The 19,888-nt window shown below is 37.9% G+C and overlaps 1 protein-coding gene across 1 annotated transcript in view; it reads right to left on the reverse strand.

Annotated features, from left to right (window-relative positions):
* LOC120776831 (formin-J) overlaps positions 1-19,888 on the reverse strand; it is a 77,381-nt gene that overhangs the window by 40,016 nt on the left and 17,477 nt on the right. Inside the window, exon 2 of the mRNA XM_040107852.1 lies at positions 2,649-2,681. The gene's annotated coding sequence lies outside the window, so the exon portion shown is untranslated. The remainder of the gene's footprint in view (positions 1-2,648; positions 2,682-19,888) is intronic.

Here is a 19,888-nt window from a genome sequence, read left to right on the forward strand (position 1 = left end):
AAATGGTTTTCACTGATCCTTGCGAAATTCAACGAAGCCAGTAAGACCTCTGACTGTTAATCGTCTATTCTACACCTATTCCTTTATAATATTGACATGTTGATCATCATTTGAGGTGATGGTCTCCTGGACGTGATTTATCACCAACGCGTTCCTGACTTTCTTTGAATAATTTATAGCAATCAAAAGTACTTGCTCGCGAAAAGCAATTACCACCGAAGGCCTTCCCCAACATTCTGAATGTTGCGGCGCAAGAAATTTGATTTCGCACAAAAAAATTGTATGGAAATTCTTCAAATTCAAATAACACAGTCTTACTATTTTTTGCTCAATTGTATCTTTTAGTTAAAGTGAATGTTATTAACTTTTTACATTGTAAATTACCTACTAACCACGCACAAATGAACTTACCGTCTTTGCAGGCATGAAGAGTATAAATAAAATCAGTTGTAACCAAAGAGATGGATCTGCCAGCACTGGGCATCAAATGGCAGCCAGTGAAAAGAGAGTGAAACTCGATTCGCGTCAGCAACCCAATACAAATTGTGTTATGTCTGTACATAAGTATATATGTACATATCTAAGTATAAGGATGTAGATCGATTGAGGTCGTTTTGATTTAGATTTGCATGTTTTACGATTTTCCTTTCGCTTGTCGTAATTAGCCTCTATTGGCTTGCAACAATTGACAAGCAATGATAAGTGATACTTTCGTTGATCGACAGCGCCTGTAAAAATACTGGAAATGCAGCTACAACAACAACACTGGTCTATTGTAGTCGATTTTAGAATATGAAACGCTGCTAGAATTTGCATTGTTATAATAACACTTTTTGTTGTTTCTATCTGGCTCTTTATGAGCTGCTGCAACGTAAGTCTGCTTAGAAAAAATAAAAAAAAAAATGCTTCAAATTGATTTCTCGCCATAAATTGATTTCATGTTTTCAACAATTTATGCAAACTGCAATGAAGGCAATGCAAAGCAAAAAAAATTGCAAAAACAAAAAAAAAGAAAAATCGAAATGTTGTAAATGCGACACACAAATGCCGTCGGTGTCATGTTGTACGACTTTTATTTGACACGCATTGGCATGCAGGCATGCTTCACACATACACACAAGAGCATGCATGCGAATGCAACCATGCATCAGATGTGTGCGCCAACTTTTCAGCACGATTTCGCTGTTCAGCAAAGAATCTGCGCGTATTTAACAGTTCAATAACGAACCGAACATAATTAAACAATGGAAATTTGCCAGCAGCAACAAAGCAACAAAGCAATAAGCATATATTTTAGAATATTAAATACAAACTGCTGTCATTGGCAAACACAAACGGCTTTAAAAATGTTGCCGCAACTTGTTGACAAACATTCTCTTGAAAGGCAACAAACAGGCTGTTAATTTCTGTGTGGAATTCGTTTGATGGCCGGCTGCCGAGCAGGCGAGCAAGTGCGAAACATAACACTTACCACCAATCGCGTTTGCCATGAACTTCGTAACACCCAGCGAGAAACGTCGTATACCAGGCGAGAAACGTTGGATATCCTATAAAGTATATACACTCGTATAAATGATTAAAGTGACAAACTGAGTCCGTCTATCTGCCCGTTTATTTCTATAGTATATATAGTAAAAATTTAGATATCTCGATGAAACTTGGTAGGCGCGTTCCTTAGCCAAAAAAAACAAGAGTTCGTAGTTGGGCGTAATCGGATTATAGCCACGCCCTAAAAACGCCATTGACCTGAAACGTATAAAGTACCGTAACTAAGCACTAAATTAAGATATTAGACTCTTATATAGCACAGGGGACCGCAGTGGTACCTGTGGGATAAAAATTGTGTAAGGTGGGCGTGGTCCCGCCTTCTAATAAATTTAATGTACATATCTCCTAAACCACTGAAGCCACAATATCCAAATTCGTCTAGCGCAAGTATTATTAAAAGTCCTACCGACAGTGTGAAAATGGATGAAATCGGATGATAACCACGCTCACTCCCACAAAACGGTACTGTTAAAAAACTACAAAAAGGGCTATAAATCAATAACTAAATACGCGGAGATGGAATGAGAGACCTTTAATGAAGCTGGGGTCAAAATTGATCGATGGAAGTGGTACCGCCCACCGAAAATAGCGGTCAATGTGTGAGATGTATAATTGAAATTTAGAAAGAATTTTTCCCTGATAGTAGTATGTCTGTGTGCTACAAATGGGTTAATTGGTCCAGTCGTTCCCTTAGCCCGCATATACCTAATATAAAGATTTTCGAACTTCCGGGTGACTTTATACCGCACAGATCGCCTAATTTGTGAGTTATTTTAATAAAATTGAGAGAATGTGCTTAGAATGAATAAAATCAGGTGAAAACTCGCTCTAGACCCCATACAACTAACAAGCTTTATGTACATGAAGGGCCAGGGAAGTAGGCTTTAATCTTCGCAAGCGTATGAAATGTTCGGTTAAGCTCGAACTTAGCGCTTCCTTACTTGTTCTTTAATATTTTTAATATTATTTGTCGTTTTTTCTGAAGGATTTCCATACTAGCTTTTGTGGTCGTAGGTCGCTTTTATTATTATTAATGGCTTTGTGCCAGTAATTGCTACTTAACACCGCCATAAGTCTTATACGCATACATATGTACATACCTAGAGGTTGTCGAGTGCAGTGTTGCAGATTTTCTGAAATGAAAAAATGAAAAATGTCTTTTTAATTTGTATTAATGGATTAATGCAAGCAGAGACACATTTATTTTAATCAACTCACACATACACACAAACATTCATAAATTTAGTACATACATATGTGCATGTATTTATGCAAAGTACATTGCAGAGTGGGAGCTTTGTTGACTTCCGGATAAAGATCGATTGCGTGCGTAGGAATTTAAATGACAACAAAAACAGAAGGTTTTATAACTTTCAGGAGTGAAAAGGCCACTTAAGGTAAGTATTATTGCATTTAACGCGTGAAAATATTAAATTGATGACATAAAATATATGTTTAACACATTCACCGTACTTTACTCTGCGACTTAATATTTCTGTTACATATTAGAAGAATTAGAGTCTGAGATCTTTATAAATGTTTGAAACAATGCTTTTTACAAGGTGGGTTCCAAAGTAAACAGGACTTAAAAAAAAAAACAGAAAAAATGTTTTTTTCGGCAAAATCAATTTATTTTACTCAAAATAGTCTCCTTCTGCTTCAATACAGCTTTTTGCACGGTCCAAAAGCAGGTCGAACGAGTGTTTTAGCTCGTTGGCCGCTATGGTCGCCAGTATGCCGGTGCAAGCCTTTTGAATAGCCTCAACGTCTGCATAACGCTTCCTTTTAATAGGAAAATGCATTTTTCCGAAAAGGAAGAAGTCGCACGGTGCCATATCAGGTGAATACGGGGAGTGGTTAATGGTTAAAATGTGAATTTTGGTCAAATAATCGGTCACAGTCTGTCCTTCGAATGTTGGATTCTGAGCAATTTCAGTCAATTTGTGCGGAACAAACCGTGCACACACCTTTCGTAAGCCCAAAAGTTCGGTCAAAATGCGATAAACCGATGTTTTGGAGATGTTCGATTCCATTTCCATAAATTTCAATGATGATTTCGGCTGATTTTTGATGAATTCACGCGCAGTTGCAAAGGAATTTCCGGTGATCACGAATTTTGATTGGCCTACATGTTGATCGCCATTTATGTCCTCACGACCGCTTTGAAACCACTCGTGCACTCTGCTACGAGATAGGCAATCATTGCCATTAACTTGTTTCATCAATTGAAACGTTTCGGTAAAAGTTTTACCAATTTTAAAACAATATTTAATGTTGGCTCTTTGTTCGAAGCTCATTTTCGCATCGATAACACAAACATACTGACACTTAAAACGCGATAACTTCACTTCCAATTGATGAAATGTCATGAAATTCTCACTGAACCACCGATAAAAATAGCACATTCTAACGCACCATCAGGAGGCGCTAGATACAATAAGTCCTGTTAACTTTGGAACGCACCTTGTATTTTTATATACTCTAAAATTATTTATATAATACGACCATAGAAAGAAGGAGGTGCGTATTAAGTAAAATTCAACCGCTTTCACTAGTTTAGTTGCCTTTTTTCAACTGATCTGAGTTGCCATTAGATTGCTAAGTAACAATTGATACTCGTAGTATTAGTATTACACACTTGTTATAAGCCTCGGCTGATATGGCCTTCAGTGCCTTCCGCGAAATTTTTTTCGGTTTCGGCTCATGTTTGAAGCGTCATTTGTTTGGTTGTTGGACAGTTTTGAGATCATACTCATAAACCCACGTTTCGTCACCTGTAATGATGACTTTGAGAATGTAGGGACCTCATCTGCGTTGTCAAGCATCTCTTTTGCGATCTTTACTCGAAGTAATTTCTGCAAAATATTCAGGTCTTTTGGTCCTCATAGCCAAAATATTAACCAAAATGTGTGAAGTCGATTCATAAGAGATGCTCTGAATCTATACTTGTGATGCCATTTCGATATTAGCAGAGTCACTTATATTTAAGATTTGTGAAAATATTTAACTATCAGCTGAGCTCATGGTTTTGCTAAAAAATTTATAGGAAACACATAAAGTATGAAAAAATAGTATTTACGAATTATTAATTTGCACTTTTATTAAAGAAATTCAAACAAAAAACCGGTATTTGACTTGACATAACTTGAATAAAAAGCATTAAGTTTTTTCCATGGGGAGCATTTAAATTTAAACCGCAATTCGCTAGCTAAAACGCTAGAAGCTTAAATGAACTTTTTGCTTCTCACAAATATTTTGATTATATATTTATTTATTTTGTCATCAGAATGCGCACCCACGCGATTGCTTAATATTCAATTCGCTGCACTTAAGCAGAATTTCAATATTGATGTCTTCGCTGAGCGCTTGAGCACACACATGCGCATTCATAAACATTACTCTAAAGACAAATTATGAATCTGCGCACATTCACATACTATGCACTTATGCACATGTGTGTGTTTAGTTGCAACATTGACAGAACGAATAAAAGCTAATGCATTTACTGTTATGCTGATTTTATTACTTCTCGGACGCATTTCAACTTCGAAGCTCTGTAATAATTTGCAGAAAACGTGGAACTTGTCGCTTCTTTAGCTATGCATGCATGTATTGGTAAGGTACAGCCACTTTGCCTATCGAACACGCCAAGTGTGACACCCACACCTGTGTCGTTGAAAAATCAAGCGAAATCAAATTGAATTGAATCGAATAAAAATGCGTCATGCGCGATAAATCAACACTTGGCGATCCGCATTGATGAATACATATGTACATATGTATGTATGTACGTACATCAATCGAAACAATAGGCACTTGGCTGAGTTTGCAGAAAAGGCTTGCCCATAAATGGCGTTTCACAGTGAAATACAACATCGATCTAAAAATAAAACACGATTTGACTATCCGAAATTTCATATAATACATATACATACATACATATATACAATTATATTTATAATAAAAAGTTTGCTGACTGATAAACCCACATGCACGCAATAAATAAATGTAAAAAGTAAATTTTGTATTTTCGCACTTCATTCTAAGAGCGCGTTATTTGGTTATTGAATATTTGGCTTAAAATTCTGGGCATAATCACTTTTGTGTTGCATGAAATGTACGCTTGCATATCCCACCAGTATTGCCATATTCGTAGTTTTATCGCCACAGCATACTTGAGAGGGAAGCAAACCGCCAATGAAGTGCCAACTCTTGGCTCAGCTGGCATACGGAAGTAGGTACACACATGGTTGTGGGCTGTTTTCATTGATTAAATCTTTCGATAAACACCGCGCAAGTAGATTTGTTTTATAAATATGTATGAGTATAGACATATGCATAGCTGGCTAGTTCTTGAGTTGAATGAAAGTAAATCTCGTACGAAATGTTGAAGGACAGCTGAGTGGCAGGTCTGCGTTAGATATCAGAAAAAACTAATCAAATCAAGTAAGCAAGAGCTGAGTTTGGGAATAACCGAACTTTTCATGTTTATGACACTTGCAAGGATTAAAGCCGAGTACCATCAATTTTTATTAAGATAACGCTCAAATTGGCCGATATATGCGGTATAAAGTCACCCAGAAGTTCGAAAATCTTTAATTTAGACACATATATGGGGGCTAAGGGAAGTATTAACCCCATTTAACCCATTTGTAGCATACAGACATACTACTATCACGAAAGGATTCTCTTGGAATTTCAATTTTAAATCTGATACATTGACCAATATTTTCGGTACCTAGAGGTTCGAACAATTTCGTTAGTTTTGGACAACTTTAGGTCATAAGGTGGCACACTCTAAAGGCATTATTCGTGCAAAGTTTTATCCCTATAGGTTCTTTCATGTCATCTCGGGGGTAAAATTTAATGCCCCTGGCATATTTAGTTACTGATTTCGCGCTCTTTAAGTAGTTTTTAACAGTTCCGTTATATGGGAAGTGAGCGGGGTATCACCCATTTTCATACTGTCGATGGAAGTTCCTGTAAAAATTGCGCTTAGCTAATTTGGTTGTTGTAGTTTTAGTGGCTTAGGAGATATGTACATTAAACTTATTAGACCGCGGGACCACGCCCACTTTTTAAAAATTTTCTGTCTACAGGTGTCTCTTACAGTACAGACGGACTGACAAACTGTCACTCGGATTTCAAGTCGTACCTGGAACTAATTTCGTATCTAATATGCGCTGGTAGTGGGTTAGGTGGACAATCTTTTCCGAATTATTCCTCAGTACAGTTATCCTTGCACTTGGTACGACTATCCTTCCTAAAGCTCAACGAAACTCAATAGCTGAATCAATTTATAAACAGTAGGAAGGCCGGTTTTGTGAACTCTGGAAGGGGATGCGGCTCTCCATGTCCACTCTTAGGTTATTCCCTTCAAATTGGAACTGCAAGTCATCCAGATTCCAGTTATGCCTTAATAGAGGGTAGCTTCTCTTTGTACTTGCCTTTCCTTAGAGTCATTTCCTGAACTTACGCCGACCCAGGCAACTTATAAGAATATTCTTGAAGAAGTTATGCTTTATGGTAATACTAACCTTAAACTTAAATTTACCGAAGGGATTAATTAGTAACGCTAAATTAAGATTGGAGTGGTAAACACGTTTGAAAAGCACTCAGACAATTGTTTGATTAAGGAAGATATCGCGAATTCGTTACTCGTTGATCACTAGACGCATTTGTTTGATTTATTTTTTATCAGTTTGTAGAAATGAAAATATGACAATTATGACACTGGAAGATTTCGAAGAATGAAAGAAGAATATACTGATCGTCAGTCACTTACAGTTGGCTTTTTTGATTGTGATACTGAAGGATCAGATTACGAACGAGTCGGACGTTTTATTTATCTTCCTCTTCGCGTTTATTTATGGAATGATCGCTTGAGTCGAGTTAAGGTTGAGACAATGAAATTTGTAATTCTTCTAATTAAAACTGAGATTCAACTTAAGTATATCACTCTAGAATGTTCCAAACTTGATGCCATACAATTCTAAACTATTAAAATTCCATATAAGTATATATCTACAATAAACTTTTTGCTTTCGATAGTTAATGTAGTGACTAATAGGCCACAGAACTTCTGAATGAAATTAGAATATGTAAGCACACGCTGTGTTCCGTCAACTCGTCAACGTTCTGCCTGTAAGAAAACGAAAACTCAAGGGGCATTTGATCGATAAGCCCACACAGAAACGGCAAAAGCTGAAACCTTAAGTCAATGTCAAACCGAAGCAACAATGCGCGGCAGCAAAAGCAAGCAGCACATGAGCAACAGGCGTTTTTAGCAAAAGCAGCAAAGCATGTCGCTTTTAGTAAAGCTAACAATGAAAATACCCAACAGCAACAACAACACACGTGCATATTTCATTCATGCAAACGCGAATTCAAGCATGTGTGTGTGTGTGTGAGTGTTTTGGCACGCTGCAAGAGCCGGCTTGGACAAGAGCTTAGGGAACACAATACGCTGCGTGCTGTGTGCCATAGCCTCGAGCTTCCCCCTTTCGCAACATGCGCGCAACACATGTGCACCATCAGTGGCCAGCGCCAGCAGCCCCGATTGGGGTCATTATGTTGCGCATGCGTGAAACGGATTCATCCCACTGCACTCGCATGACACGCTTGGACTATGGACGTGAACGTGAACTCGAAATTCAAACTGTAATGAATGGCAAATGCAAATTCGCCGCTCTGCGACGAGCTGTCGATTACTGTTAATCAGCCTTTTAATTAATATCAACGCAGTTAGCTACTGCATTGTGCAGGTATGTGTGTTTGTATGTGCGGGAACACATCTGCGCGTGTCATTTTTAATTATTTTTTTTTGTATTTTTTTAAATACTTTTTTTCTGGTTTCAAGTTTCCCACTTCACATGCCGAACAAGGCGGCATTGCATAAGTAATTGCCTCAAAAGAAAACATTAATCTATGCATTGTGCACAAGTACATATGTGTGTATGTATGTATGTATGTAAAGCAAGTATTTGTTTGGCCGATGATATATGACTTGAGCGATTCAAAGTTAAGGTCAGCGTGGCAATTGGAATGTTGGCAGCCGATTGGCCGCTGACGCCGTCGACACCGTCGACACTTGGACGCACGTCGAGTGGTCAAAATGTCAAGTAGAAGAAGTTGAGGTGCTGCTGGTAATTAAAGTGCACTGAACTCCCTGCTCCGACGCATATTGGCATAATGCCGCTGTTGTTTTGCTGTTTTGCTGATTGGTAGCAGCGCTTTTGTGCTTAAATCATGATCCAGTGCATAAGTGTGTTTGCTATTGTTGCTGCGTTGAGGTTAGCACAACAGAAAGCAAGTACAACACACACAAGTGCATTAACACTTCAAAATGCTAAGTCATTAGATCTTACCATATTACTTAACGCATTTGGCTTATAACACACATCCACACAACACACACATTTGTGAATTAAGGCCTGTAATTGGTGCTCATGACCTCCTCGCTAAGGTTCAAAACCTCTCAAAGAAATCGTTTGCATATTACGCTTAAGCGAATTTGGCCAGCAAAAAGCATAAACAAATCCATCTACCGATCTATATCTCGGACATTACTACTTAATCACACACACACACAGACACACTTGCACTCACACACAATTGCCGCTTAATTAAGTTATTAATTTATGAATGAAATGACAAATTAGTGTGAAGCCCACTTGCTTAGACACTCGCACTTTTTATTCACTCAATCGCCTTTGTATTTTTCGCTTTTTCGCCTTTCCGCTTAAGCCACAAATGTTCACGCTTAATTAAATCAATTATTTAGTTTTTATATTGATTGCTAGAAATTATCATTGTTTGCAAATTAACTCAAGCAAGCTGCAATTGCCGCTTGCATACATACATACATGCATATTGGCGAAGCCGCTGCTGCGAATTACAATGTAACGATGCAATGTACGGCGAATAATGAGAATAATTGCAATAACAGTAAAAGCTTAGAAAGTGCACACGTGTAACGAATGAACACTCAAAGACATACATATGTACATATCGATGCCAGTATCTGTGGTACAGCGCTGGGCTGGCCTATTTCGAATATGAACTGGTTGAAATGTGTGACTAAAATCACATTGTCACGCTTATAAGTAACTGGCGAAAAAAGGAAAAACAGTAACAGCAAATTTTGAAAAATTTTGAAAAATATCGAAAGTGATTTTGGGGTCTTAAATTGTTTTTCTCGTTATTGAATGGATCGTTTAGCGGTTCGAAATCGATTTCGATGCGGAAAGAATTTTCGGTTGAAAATTTTTATGTGATCATTGATACCGTCGATACCCTGCTTTACCATAAGTAAAATGTTTTATCAAGGTTGATACAAAAAGGACAAGGTTTGTACAGGATACATCAGATCCAAACACCTGCATAGTGAGATAAGGGACATAATGAACTCCACTCCAAGCAGTTTCTGTTTGGGTGCTTTCGCAGAAATCATCTCAGCAGTAACCTGCTTGGAGCGACACCGCCACCTTGTAGCATCAAGAGATCCTTACTCAACTACGTCCGCGAAATAAAACAATACGCCGGTCAGACTTCGGCCGGAACTAACTCTAGACATGCACTGACCGCCATTCGCAATGGAGCCGGATTAACATCTTCACCGACCCCCTCTCAGTGAGTGGCGTACTTGGAGTCAATTCACCACTCATTGCAGACGAAGAGCTCGAGTTGCCGAGAGAAACGAGAGTGACCTTTGTGCAGCTTCGTTCTGGATACTGTGGCAGGTTAGACTCCTACTTTTCCGGAATAAACCCTGAAATATCAAACATATGTCCTGTGTACAATGAGTCCCCGCATGAGACTAGCCATCCTTTTGCATGCCCTACTAACCATACACATCTGACACCCTTCTCCCTTTGGTCTGACCCCGTCGGAACAGTACGTTTCCTAGACATACCGTAGGATTACGTCAATGACAACTTATGTAATCCTTACCATCCTAACCAGTTACAACAACCCACCCCGTACTCCAGTAACTTGAATTACGAGCTTAAAATGGAAGTGAGTGCAACTCGGAAAGTTTTTCAATCGGAACGGACTCAATAATTAGACCCAATATATATTTGTAGATTCGTTAGTCGTCGCTCGATCTCAGTATATCGCTCCTAAAGTTGAGGCTACTGACTCCGAATTTCGGCAGTAAGTTTATTGATTTTGATTCGTTGTTGGATCGTATATCTCGTTTATGGCGCCGTTTGCTGTTCCGTTATTATAGCAGTTTAGAGATCTAATCACACCTAACAATTTCGACAGGATGGCATAGTAGAACATTTTTTTACGGAGGAAAATACAAATATTTTATAAATTATACAGGCAATTTTTTTGAGTACTAATTCCACCTTAGTGAGTACTTGAACGCGTGTTAGTACCAGTTTATACCTAGATGCACTTAGTAAAAATTTCACGATCTAATTGCGTCTGAACTTTTTAGTCACCAACGAATTCTGTTGAGCGCGTGCAGTTTAAAGCGCCTATAAAAAAAAACGAATCAATCCCGATCACTACTTGTCTATATACACATCAACAAAAGTAGTTCTACTAACTTATCTTACGTTCGTGAATTCATAACAAATCTTCCGTTGGCTTTAAATGGCATACCAAAACAACATATGCGTCAATTAGTAGATACGTGTGTATAACGGTATGTGCCGAGGAATATGGAATGCACATTACGAGTACCATCACTTTTTCAACAGAATTGCCATAAAACGCTTTAAGTGCCTATTAACACTTAAATTAAGCTATAAAAGAGAGCAAGCGCTGCGAGATATTCATAACATTTCTTGTTGTGCGAAATTCTATTCGTCAGCTGTCAACTGTTGTTTTGCAATTTGATATACCCACGACTTGCTCGCTTTGTATTTAACGACGAGTTATATTTAGTACACACACACAGGCACACACGTGCATTGCAGTCAACTCGTTCCGACTTAAAGTGCACTTTTGTCGTTTATCGTTGGCAATTTGCTTTTTTATTTTCAAAACAACCATTTTACATGCAGCGAAGCAGTTAATACACGATGATATGTGTATGTGTGTGTGTGAATACTTTTGAATGCGAGATGAATCCAGGTGAAGTTTAGCTAAGACTCACAAACTAATATACTAGCGCTAGTATGGAGCTAAAAGCTGCCGCTACAGTGAAGAATGAAAATAAATGCACAATTGTTTACGTGGCTACAAAGTGTTGCTTGTATGTGTGTGCGTGTGTCTGTGAGGTTGTGTTTGTGTTTGCGAAGGCAAGTTGAACTTACATAAAAGGCATCTTGTATTTTATATTTCAATGTCAAGCAACAGACGTAAGTCGGTGAGTAATAGATACGAGCGTTCAGCGAGTCAGCGAATCAAAGCTGCGCTGAATTGCCTGCACCTGTTGCCCAGATTATCTTATATAATGTATGCATGTACATATGTATGAAGCGAAAATAATAAAATCACTATTGCGTAGGTGCTGCCAGAGTTTTCGGTTATATCATCATATTTTTCGATCGCCAAGACACCTCCATGATGACTCGATTAGGTAATTCTCAATACTGCAAGCACAAAACCGAAAATTAATAGCAATAAATAGCGCCAAAATGGTAAGTAGGAAGCTGCTGAAGCGTCAAAATTAGCACTCGCTGGCTCACAGCGAATTATGACATTTGCCGTTGATTGAGCTTATCGCGCTGGCACTCGCACTCAACTCCCTTCTACCAATGCGAAAAAATGCCACGGAGCTTACAAGACTATGCACACTCATATGTATGCAGTGGCGGCCGAGTCACTTGCAAGATGGCCATGTGAACCTCACAGGTTGCCACAAGAGTGTTGCGGTTTTTGCCTGTGTGGCAACGAACGGATTGCTTCATCGTTGTGTTGCATGACCAAGTTTTTGCGCCCGATCTGCCATTCACGATCTTTCAATTAATTCGCGCGATTATGTCCTGCAGTTATAGTGTTCTGTGCATTTGTTGTTGCCTACGATCAGCAGATCGGTACCCTTTGATTATGCTTCATTAACTTCGTATGCGATCGCGATTGCAATTGCAACAATCCAATTGTCTGCTTGACTTATGGCAGCAAATCGGCATTGAACACACACATACACACGCATATGCATATATAATGTTCGTGGCCACGGTGCGGGTGTGTGTTGCAACGACGCGGCTTCGAAGCATCGTAAATCAATGTCTGTGTTAATTTCTGGTATGCGAGTGCGCAGCGAAGTGCATTTTCATCGATTTTGATTTATCGTACCACTTTGCCAATCTATGTAAGTACCTATAGGTATAAATATTGTTTTACATGGCAAATACCTGGCGATTCTGAGTAAACGTAATAACGGTGTATGGATAAGAAGTTCAACAAGTCAAGGAGCTTGTAGCACAACAAAAGAATATTTCTGGAAAATTAATTTTGCTGAGTAGGGAAAAAGTTTCGACGGTGGGCAGATCCAGCTTAATCGAGAATTCATCAAAGTCTGCTAATTTGAGAAATCAGTTCTTTTTCGGACATCATTCTAGCGTATTTTCCGAGAATTCGGTATTCTTTTTGTGCTTTGAGTCTTTTTTATTTAACTGAAACATTTATGTACGCTAAAGTAAAGGCAGACAGATCCTATACAAATTATACCCTGAACAGAGCATATTAAGTTTGCCATGAAGTTTGTAACACCCAGAAGGAAACGTCAGAGACTCTACAAAGTGCATACATATACTTATACTCAACCTGACGAGTTGAGTCGATTTAGCCATGTCCGTCTATCTGCATATGTACCAATTAGACCCATAGTTTTTTAGATGTCGTTCTGAAATTTCGCACCCATCCTTTTCTTACCAAGAAGCTGCGTTATCGGGAATGCCGATATCGGATCACCTAACGGTTGTATGTATCACCTAAAACTGATCGATATAGATATAGGGTTATATGTATATACATATATGTATATCAGGATGACGAGACGAGTCGAAATCCGGGTGACTGTTCGTCCGTTCGCGCATGTTGTAACTTGAGTAAAACTTGAGATCTCTTGATGAAACTTGGTATTAGCGTCCTTTCGATAAAAAAAGTGTCATAACTAAGCACTAAATTAAGACATAAAACTCTAATTTGGCACAGAGCATCAAAAAAGGCTTGAAAAAGTGGGCGTGGCCCAGACTTTCGAACTTCCGGGTGACTTTATACCGCATATATCGGCCAATATATAAGTTATCTTGATGAAATTGAGAGAGCGCGTTCTTTTATAACGGTGTATATTTGTGCTTAGAATAAATAAAGTCGGATAAAAACTCGCCCTAGACCCATACATATAACTAACAGACCTGAAGGTACTTCTCTGGCTTTCATCCTTGCTAGTTGCGAAAGTATGAAATGTTAGGTTATATCCGAACTTAGCTCTTCCTTACTTGTTTTCATTCTAATTTCCATGTGTAAGTAATATCTCTTAGTGATCTATGCTTTAGGTTGCTGAATTATTGAGATTTCATGAGTTAAGGAGACTTAAAGCTAGCTAGTAACAATTAAGTTTGTTGTGTCCTTCGTAATTAACGGTCTGTAGTACCAAACTACAGGAGCTAAACTCGAACCTAATTTACTAATACAAATAACCTAAGGCGGGCAGTGGTAAACTTCCGATTGTATATCCGCTTCTGCGTATACCGAAAATAGGAGAAGGAACGGACTCGATTTATGATGGCTCTCTCTTTTTCTTTTACTGACCTTGTCTGCTAGTTGAAAATTTCGTTGTCACATATCGGTATAATCTGGCAACTCTTAAGGCATACATGAAAACTGTTTCTAATTATTTAGATTTCGCAAGCAACTTTGTTATTTCAAAGCAAAGAATTGGGTCGAATTTCATATGGTATGCCATTTCTCCCTTCAATTCGCAAAAAAGGAAATTAGCGCGCTATTTACATAAACACACCAACATTTGACGGCTGGAGGAAGCCACACTCAAAACGTACAAAAACATAATAACAGTATTATTATTAGAATTTGTTCTATGTAAATACCACAACAAACCTCATTTCGAACAACTGTCCACGATATGCCTAAACCAATGAGTATTTGGGACGCATGCCACAATTAGCTTACTAAGAACAAAGGCAGGAACCCATAAAACACGCACAAAAGGCTAAAGAGAAACAGTTGCAAAGCGCCGAATATGGAATGGCAGTATGGAAACGTACGCTGGGTACATTTGGTTTTACGTTTTGGACAGCAACGTTTATGTGTTATAGCAGTAACCGTTAGCTCACCGAAAAGTTGAAGATGGCTGTGCGCGTTGCGCCGAGATGACGATTTAGTGGCGATGAAGTCAATCAGCGGCGCATAACTTTTAGATTGAGGCAGTTAAACGATCGAACTGAGTATTGTTAGTCCGTTGTTGTTGTTGTTGCTTTGTGGTTGTGGCTGAGCTGGCAGAGCTGCGGATATCCGCGGACGTGCGTTAATTTTTGAAGACGTAGTAGGAGCGCACCTTGTACTGATAAATAAACTCTACTGCAATGCTTTACCATTCGCATGTGTAGGTTTGGAGACAGGTACAAATGTGCGTTGTTGTTTGTGTTGTCACATTTTTTGTATATAATTTGTCGTTTGTTTTGACGTTAATGCGCTGCAATGACGTTCACATCAATTTTGCTTACGCTGTGATTGAAATTGAGCGTGTGCATGTATGTATGTAGACGTATGCGATGGTGTGTCACACTGGTGTTGTGTGACGCATGCGCAACGTTTCCCCTTTTTTGGGGACGACCTTTTCTCCGTATTACCTTCACGCATCGCACATTGTTTCCATTCAAAGAAAATTCAGCGAAAATTGCATGTTTGTGTGTGTGTGTGTTTGTAAGCATATTTTGGCTTAGGCAAACAAGGCGTCAGTCAATAACTCATTGAGGTCATTCCACACACATATTCGTACTTTAGAACAATTGAAGTATGAATAATAAGCAATTGGAAATTGGCAAAAAACTTTAAATTCCTACTTTTAAATGGCAATCAATTGTTGGACATTTGGGTCTTTAGAATTCTTTATTTCATTAATTTCATTGCTTGAGTTGTAGGAGTTCTTGGTGGCACAAGTTATGGTCAAGTGGAGGCCAAGGAGGCAATATTTCTTCTGTAATTGTAAAGTTTTCTATTTACAAACATACACGCATACACTTACATACATACGTAATGGTACGTAAACATATTTTGTATCAAATGGGCAGGCAAATTCATGACAAATTGCTGGAAATTTTAATTAATTCAATTGTACGTCAAACTTGTTGATGAATTTATAACCTTCCAGTTGACGTTTTTCAATTGACGCTCTTCTTAACCGAGCAAATTAAATGTTTAGCAAGAAATTGCGCAGGGAACTTTTTAATTATTATAATAAAAACTACGCTTGTAATATTGTAGCGATTTTCGAAAATATAAAACTTTACCCAAAATGCAAATCAAAAAATCAAAATTTAGTTTTTTATTGCTCCCGATTCACTACATCATATTACATATATGTACATAAGTATGTATAAAATTTCAAGCTCTCGCTATCAGATATAACCAATATATTGGGTAGTCGAAAAAGTCTTTTCGTATTTTGTCAATAGATGTTGTTGCAGTCGTATATCTCCAGTGTTACCAATCAAATTGTGTCATACCATATAGTGTTGGAAAGGTGAGATTTTAAGCTTCATTTAACCAAAAACAAATTAAATTCGGGGAAGTTGAAAAAAAGTTACAGCTGTTCAAAAATGAATGAAATTCGCTATATTCTGAAATTTTTTTTTATAAAAAAGGGAAGAATGCCACACAAACCACCAATGAAATTTGTAAAGTTTTGGGAGACAATGCTGCATCAGTTCGTGTAGCACAAAAATGGTTCGCTCGCTCCGTTCTGGAAATTTCGATGTGAAAGATACACATCGCTCTGTTCGACCTATCGTTGGAAAAGTCGATAAAATTATGAAAAAGATTAACCAGGAACGTCACTTAAGCAGCCATGGAGCCAAGGAACTTAACATTCATCATCAATTTTGAACCATTTAATAAAGCTTGGCTACAAAAAGAAGCTCGATGTTTGCGTACCACATGAATTGTTTGTGAAAAATTTAATGGACCGAATTAACATCCGCGATTCTTCGCTGAAACGAAATGAAATTGAACCATTTCTGAAGCGACTGGTAACAGGAGACGAAAAGTGGATCAAATACGACAATAATGTTCGAAAAAGATCATGGTCCAAGCGTGGTGAAGCTCAAAAAATGATCGCAAAGCCAGGATCAACGCCTCGAAAGGTTACGCTGAGTGTTTGCTAGGATTGGAAAGGAATCATCCACTATGAGCTGCTCCAGCCTGGTCGAACGACTGTCAACAATTGAAGATATTAAAGCAAGCAACCGAAAAAAATGGTCAGAACTGATCGACAGAAAGGACTTCGTCTTCCATCAGGACAAAGCTAGATCACACACATCATTGATGACTCGGCAAAAACTGGGTGAGCTTGGCTGGGAAGTTTTGATGCATATACCATGTAGCCCTAACCTTGCACCATCGAATTACCATTTGTTTCAGTCAATACAAAACTCCCTTAATGGAGTAAAGTTGGCTTCAAAAGAAGCCTGTGAAAATTACTTGTCGCTGTTCCTTGCCGAGAAACCCGATAAATTTTACACTGATGGAAGTATGTCTCTAGCGGAAAAATGGCAAAAAGTGGTCGAGCAAAATGGTACATATTTGGTTCATTAAAGTTCATTATAAATATACAAAAATAAGTTGAAGTTTGACTAGAAATACGAAAAGACTTTTTCGACTAGCCAATATTTTGCGTTTTAGTGAAGTGCGTCCTTAAGTTGTAGGCAAAATTAGAGTAGACGTGAGGAAACTAAACAATCGAGATTTGTGATCGGCCATTTTACACTTTGAGCTAAAACTTAACTGAACGAAAACTCAAACCCTATTCGAGTTCTAGAGAAGTGGTACGAGTAGACCATTAATATTATAAATATAATACAAGCCCGGACCTCATTTGCACTGAGCTGTTAAGTGAAAAACTTATTTTAAAAAGTTCTTAAATTACCCCCAAAATAGATCGGTGATGACTACATTTGTTTCTATATTCAGCTACGACTTTCGAGGCCGTTTATGTAACACCACGATTTTTTAAAAACTATCTTTTTGAACCTTTAGACGCCTATATTTTCAAAATACGAGCTTATGCATTCAGTACATGCACGTCAATATCTAAAACCAACACATATGATCTGCCTTGCTAAAAATATAATCTTAGCCCTTCTAGGGCAGGGAGCCACAAACATGCTATATGTGCGTGTGTTTGTACCATCTAATATCTCCACTTCTAATTGATCACTTGCTCGTCCAAGCCATAAATTTGTTTGCCATTCAAATTGATTTTAATTGAATTGTGTCTCTCTGCCTTTCTGCTGAGCTTTGGCGTTGTCTGCCAGAATTGTGTGTCTACCGCGCTGACTTTGCTTTGGCTACGTGCAGGGTTCGTTCGGCTCGTAACTTGCTACTTTTGACTCCATTAATGAAATGTCGCTGTGATTCTCCTTAACCGCATTGCCTCCATCATAACTAATGCCCACCGACTGCCTATGCCATATCGGCTTCTATGCGCATTTTGTTTACTAAATTTCGACGCGCTGGAAAAGAAAATAGAGACAATGGAATGCTGTGTTGTGGTTCAAGTACTCTTTTATTTATGGCCATTGCAAATTGAATTCGATTCCCCCGATTTTGTGGAGGATTTACATAGACTCTATTGGTTAAAGTGACACACAAATTTGGGTCTTCCGTGTTTGCCCTCATTGGTCGTCCCATTTTTTACCGCTATTATATATGTACATATATGTGAATGTATGTATGTCGATGTCGGATTTCCACTTAAAGTTATGCATGTATGTGTGTGCGTGTTTGTAAATAGAAGTTAAATTGAATTGTTGCTTCCGGTATTCGTGTGGATATATGCACTTGCACTTGCAGTGTTGCATTTGGTGATGAGCTTATTTGGACATACATATAAGTATGTACATACAAAGATGTATTGTATGTATTTCGAATAATATGTACAGATGTGTAAAAAAAATAAAAAACGTTGTATACAAGTATAAAGTAATGTTCCAGTAACAAAATTACACGTACATACATATAAGTATGTATTTATGTATATGATACATAATATTTGACAACTTTTACAGCTTTGACTCATTAAATTGTCTAATCTTAATGGTGCTCGCTCGCATTTTAAAGTGCCGAAAATCCCCGATTACTAATTATGCGCCAACAACAACAGCATTCACACTCTCAAAACTTGTCCAAAGTGTAGGCATAATTGTAATAAGCACTTAAAGCTTAAAGTCAACTCATCGAAAAGTTTCTTTGCGAATTTGCGCCGAATAAACAAAATTCAGCGAAAACAAATTACTCAGAAACTATTTTATCGCTTGACACGCTAAATTAATTAGTTCAGTATTGAGTATTTAATCAATGTTTTTAAAGTTTTTGCGATTAATTTGCATCAGTTTAAGGTTGCACTAGAAATAAATGTTGAAGAGTCATAAACCTCTCAAAAACATAAAATATGCAAATCTAAAAATATTATATATATACATACATATGTATATGTATTTAAAACAATTCCCAGTAGTGAAACCGTGAGTAATTCGTTTAAAAAAAGTATTATGAGGTAGTTCTGAGAAAAATTGCCGCAGAAAACGATTTGAATTAGTGTTTGCCAACGATTTCTCCAATCCTCGAAACACTTTTCGTAAGTACTTTTTGGAATGGCCTTCAGATCTTTTGCGAATTTTGTTTTATCTCTTCGATCGACTGAAAACGGGTTTCACGGCGAGAAAATTTCTGTTTGGGAAACAAGAAAAAATCCCTCGTAGCCAAATCTGGTAAATACGGTGGTTAAGAACCTGTTTCATATCCAAAATATTCCCCAAAATCATTCGAACGGACCAGCAGGAGAATCAAGTTCTATGGCCATCTCTCTAACACTATATAGTAAATGTATACACATTATGGTGTTTTTTTTACCTAAAAATTTTTTCCATCCCATCATGAAATTTCCTTGGAAATACCCTAAAAAAATTCTCTGAAAATTTGAGCCCTTAATATTAACATTAAGGACTGGACCAAGGCATGTAAAAATTTCCCATTGAAAATACACGACAATAGAGATTTTTTATCTTTAAATTTCTATAGCTCAGAGGCATTTTATGGCATCGCTTTGACTTTAGACGCTTATTCCTCAAAATTGAACACTCTACAAAAGTGCCTATTGCGACAAAGTCGAAACTTACACCGGCGAGGTAGTACGGGG

Source organism: Bactrocera tryoni, chromosome 5 (genome assembly GCF_016617805.1).
Source record: "Bactrocera tryoni isolate S06 chromosome 5, CSIRO_BtryS06_freeze2, whole genome shotgun sequence".
Taxonomy (NCBI): domain Eukaryota; kingdom Metazoa; phylum Arthropoda; class Insecta; order Diptera; family Tephritidae; genus Bactrocera; species Bactrocera tryoni.